The sequence below is a fragment of the Panulirus ornatus genome, chromosome 47 (assembly GCF_036320965.1).
Source record: "Panulirus ornatus isolate Po-2019 chromosome 47, ASM3632096v1, whole genome shotgun sequence".
NCBI classification, from domain to species: domain Eukaryota; kingdom Metazoa; phylum Arthropoda; class Malacostraca; order Decapoda; family Palinuridae; genus Panulirus; species Panulirus ornatus.
In genome coordinates this window covers 9,332,309-9,345,354 of record NC_092270.1, presented here as the reverse complement: position 1 = coordinate 9,345,354, position 13,046 = coordinate 9,332,309, and the positions used below count along the sequence as shown (strand labels likewise).

The following is a 13,046-nucleotide window of genomic DNA, read 5'->3' as shown; positions in this document are numbered from 1 at the left end:
TAACAAAACGTGTTAGCAGCTAGTCACGCTGTTCTGAAGCAAACGACTTTTATTAAAGATGAGCAAATAAAAGTTGAAAGGTCAGCGACAAAATGTTCAACGTCAAGCCAGCTTACACGTACATCTTGTCACCCAGTTTGAGACTAAAAGGTGACCGAGCGATGTTGGACTTGTGATGAGGGAAGAATGGGGATACACAAGTCTCACGCTATGTTAGGAATGAGTCTTTCATCATGAGAACAGAAACGTGAATCAGTCATAAGGCTAGACGGAAAGACTGAGAAGCCTATCTCAACGTTTTAAAGGGAAAGGAGAAATCGACTGCGGAAATGGCGAATGAACCGTTATGTCAGATGTTACCATTATCACAATAGATTTTATGAACGATGACGTGAGGTTTCCTTTTATTTTTTTTAGAAACAAAATCGTATCAGATCCTTTACATTCACAATCTCCATATCAGGGTAATTAGATCGGGATTTATGCATATAATATTAATTGTTCGAATCGCTTTGCGTAAAATGGACTCTGTCATACACTGACAATTGTGTCTATGATTTAAGCATGAGGATTTTCAGCCAACCGCATTAGTTGTGAGATACTAGACAATGTATCATTGTATTGCTACTGTACGTTCATAGAAGATACTTATTTGTCCACTCAACACAACTGCATCTTTACCATGGCTGCTATTAATATTGTGTTCATAATTGAGTGCATAAAATGATTTTCAAGACAAATTTCAGACTTGATTTTTTTGGCAATTAAAGGTCGCATCTGCAATTGGCTCTGTTCTTAACGCTACCTCGCTATCGCGGGAAATAGCGAATACTATAAAATATATATATATATATCAGCTCTAAACGATGTTGAAATTTATAACCAGTCATTCTGCGTGATGAAATAATAAGGAACAATCTAACTAACTATTTGCATAACAATTTAAGAAGCATAAAGCCTAGGATAACGTCACTGTATAGGGGCATCAGACTGCTCCACGGAAGAAAAATGGAACTACAGATTTCGCTGCGACCCAACCTAATTTCCAATTGCAAGTGTCGATATCAATTTTCCCCGACTGGGCCTTTGAGGGAATATCCTCACCTGGCCCTCTTCTCTGTTCCTTCTTTTTGGAAAAAAAAAAAAATACTTCCCACGTATTCCCTGCGTGTCGTAGAAGGCGACTAAAAGGGGAGGGAGCGGGTGGCTGGAAATCCTCCCCTCTCGTTTTTTTCAATTTTCCAAAAGAAGGAGCAGAGAAGGGGGCCAGGTGAGGATATTCCCTCTTAGGCCCAGTCCTCTGTTCTTAATACTACCTCGCTATTGCGGGAAATGGCGAATAGTACGAAAGAAAAGATATATATATATATATATATATATATATATATATATATATATATATATATATATATATATATATATATATATATATCAGCTCTAAACGATATATATATATATATATATATATATCAGCTCTAAACGATATATATATATATATATATATATATATATATATATATATATATATAATTATTTTCATACTATTCGCCATTTCCTGCGTTAGCGTGGTAACGTTAAGAACAGAGGACTGGGCCTTTGAGGGAATATCCTCACCTGGCCCCTTCTCTGCTCCTTTTGGAAGATTAAAAACAAAAACGAGAGGGGAGAATTTCCAGCCCCCGCTCCCTCCCCTTTTAGTCGCCTTCTACGACACGCAGGGAATACGTGGGAAGTATTCTTTCTCCCCTATCCCCAGGGATGTGCTGGAAATATGAGGACAATATGTGGTGTGAGGTGGTTTGATCGAGTAACTAATGAAAGGGTAACAGATGCGTGGTAATAAAAAGTGTGTGGTTGAGAGAGCAGAAGAGGGTGTTTTGAAATGGTATGGTCACATGGAGAGATGAGTGAGGAATGATTGACAAAAAGGATATATGTGTCAGAGGTGGAGGGAACGAGAAGTGGGAGACCAAATTGGAGGGGGAAGATGGAGTGAAAAAGATTTTGTGATCAGGGCCTTAACATGCAGGAGGGTGAAAGGCGTGCAAGGAATAGAGTGAATTGGAACGATGTGGTATACCAGGGTCGACGTGCTGTCAATTGATTGAACCAGGGCATGTGAAGCTTCTGGGGTAAACCATGGAAAGTTTTGTGGGGCCTGGATGTGGAAAGGGAGCTGTGGTTTAGGTGCATTATACATGACAGCTAGAGACTGAGTGTGAACGAATGGGGCCTTTGTTGTCCTTTCCTAGCGCGACCTCGCGCACATGCAGGGGAGGGGATTATTTCATGTGTGGCGGGGTAGCAACGGGAATGAATAAGGGCAGGCTAGGAATTATGTACATGTGTATATATGTATATGTCTGTTTGTGTATATATATGTATACGTTGAGATGTATAGGTATGTATATGTGCGTGTGTGGACGTGTATGTATATACATGTGTATGTGGGTGGGTTGAGCCATTCTTTCGTCTGTTTCCTTGCGTTACCTTGCTAACGCGGGAGACAGCGACAATATATATATATATATGACAAGGAAATAATTGGACATAAAGAGATGTAATAGATTTCGCTGGCAAGCATGATTATATTCAAACAATAATTCATCAATTCATTTGTTGACCGTGCACAACTAGCCATTAACAGTTAAAATTATACCAGATAAGTTAGGGATTATGAAATATTTGTAATACAGCAACGGAAGTATTGCCTGAAATATTTAATTTTTCGTGAATGTTTGTTTGACTGATATGCTGGACATACACGCAATATCAACAGTCCAAGATCTGTAATAGACTAAAGTATTTCGGTACATAAAAGTTATCAGAATTTGAACATATATTTCGGTATTGATGAAGATTTTTCTGATTTTTTTCTTTTTTTAGAAAGCGTCAATTTTCATCTTTTCCTATACTGATACTCTTTTGTCTTTCGAACGTATATGGTCTGAAGATCGTAAAAAGTCTTGACATATTGGCGAGTCCCTCCCTAATAGATACAGCATGTCCACTTTATCACATTGACTCAACACGAACTGTGTATAGAATTGAACGACCTTTATGAAATCACAAAATATCGGGCTATTTATAGCTTGTCCAAGACAGTTTTTGTTGGGCTAGAGTACAGAGTTATTTTTTACTATAAATGCATGCATTATATCTTCACTAGTTTTGGATGATGTATAAATGCTAGTCACTGTAAATATCACTATTATCTAGACGACATTTTTATTTGCTTTGGATGACGAACTGACACTGTAGGCTGCATCCTAAAGCAGATATAACACGTCCCTCAGATTTCCAAGAGTGGACAGGGCTCTATTTTACCTAAATAACCTTATTTTCTCCCTGTGGCTAAGGAATATTTAGGGTTGCCTTCAGAAGTAACTAATTTTTTGGTGACCTTAATGTATGAACACAGGGAGGAACTTCATTCCCAAACTCATCACTGCTTTGCGGCTGGGTAAGGCCTACCATGTCACCTAAATAGGGGGAAAAAAATCATGAAACGTTATTGTGCTTTATGAAAATGTGTGGAATGAAACATTACTTTCACAATATCCATAAGGAGAGTATTAATGTAACATGACAGCACGGTTAGTGAAATGAAATAGAAATATATTTCAGCGGTTGTTTTTTGAAGGCCGCAGATTTCCTTATGGGAAAGCCAGTTGGATTTTAATTTCAGTGTAATCACATGGAAAATGATGACTGTTGAAAGATAGCAACGTTTAGTTATCAGCTTTGCTGTTGTAGGATTAGCCTGTTTTAAGATGTGGTAGTATGTAGATTGATATTTTCCTTGAGTTGTCCGTATTCCTTGTCTCCATATACTTGTAGGACGAACAGTCAAAAAATTATAATATCAGAGAATATAACGGAATATCTGCAGTCTTATTGTCATAGGTAAGAATGATTTTGTTGCTGTATGTCTGTATTAATCGTATTAATTAATTCCATTTCCTGACATGCCATCCATAGTTCCCGCTGTGATCTTGCGATTCAAGAAAGCCTTTGCAACTTGTCTGGCAAACAGAGGGAATTTTCGATTGATCCAACTATGGTCCAATGCACCTTTTATAAGCATGATTTTTATGCCATATCACAAGAGGTTATTCTGATATTTTGATCTATTATTTGCCTTGTAATTAATCGCCAACTCTTACCATAACAAAAGCCAGGGACGCGCGGAGTGAACGCGCAGAAAGGATTGTCTACGTTTTCCTAAGTGACCTACTTCCTAATTACTGCAGTTGAGAAACTGGATGTATTACTGAAGTAAGGACGTAACCGATATATTGATTACCTTATTGATATTGTATGGTACCGCCATACTGTGACCAACAGGAGAAAGATTTGTAGGTGGCGCTGGTTCACAGTTCACACGAATCAACACGGAGTTTGCTTGAGGCCAGTTTTGGAATGCCAAGGTTATATTGGTTGGTTGCGTGAGCGGTTATGATACAGGTACTACCATTACCAACCATACCATAATTATTATCCAATGTGGCTTCTCACCGTCAGTGTAAATGAGTGAAGTTATCTCGAGTTACTCCAGTACTTAAGTGAAGGGCTGATCCCAAATGACATCAGTAGGAAAATTTACTCTCAGGTGATGTATAGTTGTCACAGCCCCCAGGAAGCAATAAACAACAGAGGTCAGTAACTTGATTTTCTATGAAGGAAGTGATTCTACTAAGTGATGACTTGAGAATTGTCTACATTCAGAACTTGGCAGTGAGCCAGATTGTAGTGAAATGGAAAAAAAATAACCTTTTTTTTTCTCTGCTTATTGTGATTTATTTCATTTTTATGAAGATTGTTATGTATTGAACAGACAGGCATTTTATGATGAAGGTAGGTAAGGTAAAAATTGAAAGAAAAGTATATTCAGTAGAATTGTTTCTTGCCTTAAAGAATTTTTTGACACATGATCATGTTGAAGTGCATTCAGTAAAAGATTTTTCAGTCAAGTTATAATTAAGTGATTTGATAGCAAATACTGTTTCCAGACATACTGTATTGGTCCTGTTCCACAATGACAAAACTATTTTTGGGTTTTTGAATTAGATTTATGTTTTGTAAACAAAAGTCAGACTTTAATTATGATTCATAGTTACAGTGGCTGTAGACGAGATTGCTTGTACTAGCAATGAAACATATAAAACCAGTATTTCTGGTTTTTTATTGAAAAATAACTTGTTTTTTGATATAGTTGCTGAGTAGCAAGCATTAGTATTTGGAAGTTTCACATCTCCATATTTTATTGCATATTTTCACAAATTTGATTTCATATTTGATTATAAAATCTTTTGGTTTCACATTATATGATGAGTATTAATTTAGTGTCAGTATTAATGTTGAATATCATTGAAATCTTCAGATTCAAGTTTGTCACTTTTTTGTTCATGGTTATTAACAAGACCCTTTAAAGCAACACATCAGATGCACAGTCGCCGCTGTCACTGATATAGAATAAGAGAGAATGGAGTTTGATTATACATATCTATGTAATTGAAACATCATAAATACAGACATCAGAGTTCCAAAAACTTAAATCAAGATGAAAGTCTTTAATGTTATGCATTACTTTTATATTCCTATTCACTTCACAAGTGAATAGGAGAATGAGAGAAATAACTAGGTAGTAGTCCTATATACTATTGTATTAGTGTGATAGCCTAGAACATGTATTTGATGTACAGTACATTAGATTATTTAACATACGCTACATTTCCTTGCCTAGAAATATGGAAAAATGTAGAAAAAATATGGCTGTCTAGGTCTTAATTATTCTTGAATACTGATGCCAGATATAAAATTAGTTGCCTCAGTTCTGAATGACAACAACGGAAAATACTGCATATGATTGTGTTAGATCAGGCTTAAATTTTGCAACTGATTACTGCACTGTAGACACTAAAACTTGAATTTTTATAGATATACATTGCACAGATAGGTAAGACACATTAGACTAAAGCATAATTAGTATGTTTCTAGGTGCATGTAGCAAGTGTGGTCCTGCCTGGGTAAGCAAAAATGACTCGGTGCACCATACAAACCAGCTGAGTGATGGTTACTGCACATCTCAGTCACACTGACCATGTAGGAAAAAACTTTTCATGCACGTAATAAGTTTTTGATAGGAACAGGGTCCTCAAAAATACGTGACATGCATATGCTAACCCACATATATGAGAACTTCCAGAATTTGGTTTATGGGGCTGAGCAATTATTGAATAGCATCAAGGAAGGTTCTCTTGACCTATCTTTTCATAATTTAATGTTTTTAAGCACTCATGAGTAAGGTTGAGTCCGTACATAGGATGTTCAGTCAGTTTCTACATGTTAGATGTATAATACCATTTGTTAGATGTTAATCCCCAATCTGTTGTATGCATTTGCTACTAACCTGCCTTGTATAGGATAAAGCAGCTTTAGAGAAAGGATTTTGGGAAGTTCAGAGAATGTTTAAAATCTTGAATTGGGAAAATAATTCCACTGTCATTGTAAAATTTCTTTTCTAGTATGCTGGCAAAACCATTGGACATTTCGTCTCTTTACATAGTAAAGTGTTTCCCTGGGAAAGATATATCCCCAATACCTTTGGAAAGAGAAAGGTTTTCCGGATGTTGTTTTTTACGAGATGAGTAACTGAAGATATTTGTTGCACAACTGGGTACCATATGATTTTCTTTTGTTAAGTAGGTACTCTCCATTTTATTTATGGTGGTATGTCTACATGGTTGAAGGACAAGTTAGGGATTCGCTCAACACATCAGATTTGAGCTTGTTTTCGAGCTAGAATCCTCACTTGTGTTTTACTTTCATTGTGCCCGGTCTATTGCAAGAACTGGGTTTGCCTTATAATGACTTATGTGAATTCAAGATTGACAGATTAGGTGGCTGTGGTGCAAAACATGTTGTGACATCATGGTTAGAGGACTAGCATATGCTTTTAGCAGGTGATTACAGAAGTGATTTTGTTGCCTTGCCCATCATGAATGAATATGTTTTTGTGTGTGCATTAAGGAGACCTACATGGGTGAAGGACGAACAAGGATTATAGCCCAAAATGCTTTTGACTTGCTCAAAACTCAAAATGTACAATTTAGTATGCTTGAAAAAAATTGGCAGCCTATATATATATATATATATATATATATATATATATATATATATATATATATATGAAATACATAGACAGTTAAGACATAGATGCAGTAGCCAAAAATTCTGGGCCAAAAATTATAGGAAAATGCTTTCACAACAAAATAGAGAAATGCTGTATTCTTTCATGAATAGTTTCATTTAATACAGGAATAAGATTGGCTCTTAATTTCATAGATACCTAAACACAGCCCATTCAAGAAGACTGTTGATAAACTGCAGGTAACTTTGGTACAGGTAAATATGTCCTCTGTTACCTGTTAACTTTAAAAATGTTACTGTCTCTTTCTGTCTTTAAAACTGTAAGTAATAATGGTTTTAAGGGATGAACTGAAAACATTGTGTATAAATGGTGTAAGATATATATAACTGCCATAGTAAAAATATGTTAACGTGCAGTTTACTCACCAGATGATACCAGGCAGTACTGCTTAAATGACTGGGGACATAGTTTGTGGTGGGTAGCTGGGTGATTGCTGCCAGTTCCCGCTGTTTCATAGCTACAGCTAACCCTTTGCTCTATGTTATATTGTGCTAGGTATGAATATTTTGTGATTACTTACATGTACATAATCTGAGAGAAGCTGATTTTATTTATGATTATATAGTGATTAGTGAGTGGTTTGTTTCATTTAAGGATAAATGAGCATATGTTTATTTATTGATTTCCTTAGCCAAGTTACTGCAGAGAAGCTGTAGAGTAATTTAATTGGAGCTCTTGTTGACGTGTTGTTTTTTCATCATTTCTCTTGTCGCAAAAATGAGTGGACAGCAGTTGATTAAAACCATACCTCGCATAATTTCATTGTGTATGGCTCTGATAACATTTCCTTATACCTCTTAGGAGTTAGCTGAAAGGTGCCTGGAAAGAGGACTGGGCAGGAGGCCTTAACAGACATATGGAGACAGATAGGAGAAAGTCGTTGAAATCCGTTGAAATCCTCTGTTTCTTATACACTCCTGCTAGAATCTGAATACTCCCCTCAACATCTCTGCAAAGAAGCTGTTGGTTAGTCACAATATTTCTAATTTTGAGTGAATCATACCTGAACCATCTTCGATTCTAATCTCTTTAGATAAAAAGATCTAATCTAAAGTTTAAGCACTAGATTTTTTTTTTTTTTCATTTTATTTTTTTAGTAAATTTTCATGTTTACTTATATACAATATTTACTCATTTGAGAGCTCCTGTGTGTCATTCACTTATGGTTGGTTAGCTGACTTTTAGGTTAAATGGGCTGATGTTTTCAGCCTTTCTTAAGGATGGATGATTTTTACTTTTTTTTTTACATTTTCTGAGTGTTTTTATGCTAATTAGTGTAGGTCTGAATTGTTAACAAGTTAATTATAGATTATGGTTTTAGTAAATTGAAAATGATTTTTTTCATTACCTTTTTGGAATAATGATTCAAGGAAACTGCACAAGACATGAGTAACACAGATATGAATGTAAGTTTTGATGTGCCATACATACATATTGAAGATTTATAGTCTGATCATCCATAGCATGAAATCATTCAAAATCTGAAAACCTGCACAACAAAATTTTGCATGTTGCCAAAGTTTTGATTGCAGTTGTTAGTGCTCTTTGCTTTTCTCTTTATTTCCATTATCATTTTGATCTTTGCCTATCTTCTGACTTTGTAATGGCATTCAACAAGTGCTCAGCCTCACTACATTAGTTTTTTAATTAGCAATGTAGATGAAGTTTGAGTAGGTATGCCATGTAATTCTTTATACATGAAGAATGGCCCTTCCACTCATATACACACTCACATATATATATATATATATATATATATATATATAGTGAGTGGTGATGTGAGAAGGAGATGGAGTGAGTATTTTGAAGGTTTGTTGAATGTGTTTGATGATAGAGTGGCAGATATAGGGTGTTTTGGTCGAGGTGGTGTGCAAAGTGAGAGGGTTAGGGAAAATGATTTGGTAAACAGAGAAGAGGTAGTGAAAGCTTTGCGGAAGATGAAAGCCGGCAAGGCAGCAGGTTTGGATGGTATTGCAGTGGAATTTATTAAAAAAGGGGGTGACTGTATTGTTGACTGGTTGGTAAGGTTATTTAATGTATGTATGACTCATTGTGGGGTGCCTGAGGATTGGCGGAATGCGTGCATAGTGCCATTGTACAAAGGCAAAGGGGATAAGAGTGAGTGCTCAAATTACAGAGGTATAAGTTTGTTGAGTATTCCTGGTAAATTATATGGGAGGGTATTGATTGAGAGGGTGAAGGCATGTACAGAGCATCAGATTGGGGAAGAGCAGTGTGGTTTCAGAAGTGGTAGAGGATGTGTGGATCAGGTGTTTGCTTTGAAGAATGTATGTGAGAAATACTTAGAAAAGCAAGTGGATTTGTATGTAGCATTTATGGATCTGGAGAAGGCATATGATAGAGTTGATAGAGATGCTCTGTGGAAGGTATTAAGAATATATGGTGTGGGAGGAAAGTTGTTAGAAGCAGTGAAAAGTTTTTATCGAGGATGTAAGGCATGTGTACGTGTAGGAAGAGAGGAAAGTGATTGGTTCTCAGTGAATGTAGGTTTGCGGCAGGGGTGTGTGATGTCTCCATGGTTGTTTAATTTGTTTATGGATGGGGTTGTTAGGGAGGTAAATGCAAGAGTTTTGGAAAGAGGGGCAAGTATGAAGTCTGTTGGGGATGAGAGAGCTTGGGAAGTGAGTCAGTTGTTGTTCGCTGATGATACAGCGCTGGTGGCTGATTCATGTGAGAAACTGCAGAAGCTGGTGACTGAGTTTGGTAAAGTGTGTGGAAGAAGAAAGTTAAGAGTAAATGTGAATAAGAGCAAGGTTATTAGGTACAGTAGGGTTGAGGGTCAAGTCAATTGGGAGGTGAGTTTGAATGGAGAAAAACTGGAGGAAGTGAAGTGTTTTAGGTATCTGGGAGTGGATCTGGCAGCGGATGGAACCATGGAAGCGGAAGTGGATCATAGGGTGGGGGAGGGGGCGAAAATTCTGGGGGCCTTGAAGAATGTGTGGAAGTCGAGAACATTATCTCGGAAAGCAAAAATGGGTATGTTTGAAGGAATAGTGGTTCCAACAATGTTGTATGGTTGCGAGGCGTGGGCTATGGATAGAGTTGTGCGCAGGAGGATGGATGTGCTGGAAATGAGATGTTTGAGGACAATGTGTGGTGTGAGGTGGTTTGATCGAGTGAGTAACGTAAGGGTAAGAGAGATGTGTGGAAATAAAAAGAGCGTGGTTGAGAGAGCAGAAGAAGGTGTTTTGAAGTGGTTTGGGCACATGGAGAGGATGAGTGAGGAAAGATTGACCAAGAGGATATATGTGTCAGAGGTGGAGGGAGCAAGGAGAAGAGGGAGACCAAATTGGAGGTGGAAAGATGGAGTGAAAAAGATTTTGTGTGATCGGGGCCTGAACATGCAGGAGGGTGAAAGGAGGGCAAGGAATAGAGTGAATTGGAGCGATGTGGTATACCGGGGTTGACGTGCTGTCAGTGGATTGAATCAAGGCATGTGAAGCATCTGGGGTAAACCATGGAAAGCTGTGTAGGTATGTATATTTGCGAGTGTGGACGTATGTATATACATGTGTATGGGGGTGCGTTGGGCCATTTCTTTCGTCTGTTTCCTTGCGCTACCTCGCAAACGCGGGAGACAGCGACAAAGTATAAAAAAATATATATATATATATATATATATATATATATATATATATATATATTTTTTGTGCTTTGTCGCTGTCTCCCGCGTTTGCGAGGTAGCGATATATATATATATATATTTTTTTTTTTTTTTTTTTATACTTTGTCGCTGTCTCCCGCGTTTGCGAGGTAGCGCAAGGAAACAGACGAAAGAAATGGCCCACCCCTCCCCCCCATACACATGTACATACGTCCACACACGCAAATATACATACCTACACAGCTTTCCATGGTTTACCCCAGACGCTTCACATGCCTTGATTCAATCCACTGACAGCACGTCAACCCCTGTATACCACATCGCTCCAATTCACTCTATTCCTTGCCCTCCTTTCACCCTCCTGCATGTTCAGGCCCCGATCACACAAAATCTTTTTCACTCCATCTTTCCACCTCCAATTTGGTCTCCCTCTTCTCCTCGTTCCCTCCACCTCCGACACATATATCCTCTTGGTCAATCTTTCCTCACTCATTCTCTCCATGTGCCCAAACCATTTCAAAACACCCTCTTCTGCTCTCTCAACCACGCTCTTTTTATTTCCACACATCTCTCTTACCCATACGTTACTTACTCGATCAAACCACCTCACACCACACATTGTCCTCAAACATCTCATTTCCAGCACTTCCATCCTCCTGCGCACATCTCTATCCATAGCCCACGCCTCGCAACCATACAACATTGTTGGAACCACTATTCCTTCAAACATACCCATTTTTGCTTTCCAAGATAATGTTCTCGACTTCCACACATTTTTCAAGGCTCCCAAAATTTTCGCCCCCTCCCCCACCCTATGATCCACTTCCGCTTCCATGGTTCCATCCGCTGACAGATCCACTCCCAGATATCTAAAACACTTCACTTCCTCCAGTTTTTCTCCATTCAAACTCACCTCCCAATTGACTTGACCCTCACCCCTACTGTACCTAATAACCTTGCTCTTATTCACATTTACTCTTAACTTTCTTCTTCCACACACTTTACCAAACTCAGTCACCAGCTTCTGCAGTTTCTCACATGAATCAGCCACCAGCGCTGTATCATCAGCGAACAACAACTGACTCACTTCCCAAGCTCTCTCATCCCCAACAGACTTCATACTTGCCCCTCTTTCCAGGACTCTTGCATTTACCTCCCTAACAACCCCATCCATAAACAAATTAAACAACCATGGAGACATCACACACCCCTGCCGCAAACCTACATATATATATATATATATATATATATATATATATATATATATATATATATATATATTTTTCAAACTATTCGCCATTTACCGCGATAGCGAGGTAGCGTTAAGAACAGAGGACTGGGCCTTTGAGGGAATATCCTCACCTGGCCCTCTTCTCTGTTCCTTCTTTTGGAAAATTAAAAAAAAAAACGAGAGGGGAGGATTTCCAGCCCCCTGCTCCCTTCCCTTTTAGTCGCCTTCTACGACACGCAGCGAATACGTGGGAAGTATTCTTTCTCCCCTATCCCCTATATATATATATATTTATATATATATATATATATATATATATATATATATATATATATATATATATATATATATATATATACAGGCATGTACAGAGCATCAGATTGGGGAAGAGCAGTGTGGTTTCAGAAGTGGTAGAGGATGTGTGGATCAGGTGTTTGCTTTGAAGAATGTATGTGAGAAATACTTAGAAAAGCAAATGGATTTGTATGTAGCATTTATGGATCTGGAGAAGGCATATGATAGATTTGATAGAGATGCTCTGTGGAAGGTATTAAGAATATATGGTGTGGGAGGCAAGTTGTTAGAAGCAGTGAAAAGTTTTTATCGAGGATGTAAGGCATGTGTACGTGTAGGAAGAGAGGAAAGTGATTGGTTCTCAGTGAATGTAGGTTTGCGGCAGGGGTGTGTGATGTCTCCATGGTTGTTTAACTTGTTTATGGATGGGGTTGTTAGGGAGGTGAATGCAAGAGTTTTGGAAAGAGGGGCAAGTATGAAGTCTGTTGGGGATGAGAGAGCTTGGGAAGTGAGTCAGTTGTTGTTCGCTGATGATACAGCGCTGGTGGCTGATTCATGTGAGAAACTGCAGAAGCTGGTGACTGAGTTTGGTAAAGTCTGTGAAAGAAGAAAGTTAAGAGTAAATGTGAATAAGAGCAAGGTTATTAGGTACAGTAGGGTTGAGGGTCAAGTCAGTTGGGAGG

General features: G+C 37.9%; 1 protein-coding gene across 4 annotated transcripts in view; it reads left to right on the top strand.

The window, feature by feature from the left end:
- Positions 1-4,167: 4,167 nt before the first annotated feature.
- LOC139763532 (uncharacterized) overlaps positions 4,168-13,046 on the top strand; it is a 29,928-nt gene continuing 21,049 nt past the window's right edge. The window contains exons 1-3 of one of the 4 annotated variants that reach the window (XM_071689713.1): positions 4,168-4,278; positions 7,582-7,708; positions 8,015-8,179. The gene's annotated coding sequence lies outside the window, so the exon portion shown is untranslated. Of the gene's footprint in view, positions 4,279-4,317; positions 4,468-7,581; positions 7,709-8,014; positions 8,180-13,046 lie in introns of those variants that run through there. The other 3 variants (XM_071689716.1, XM_071689714.1, XM_071689715.1) reach the window with 3 other exon arrangements.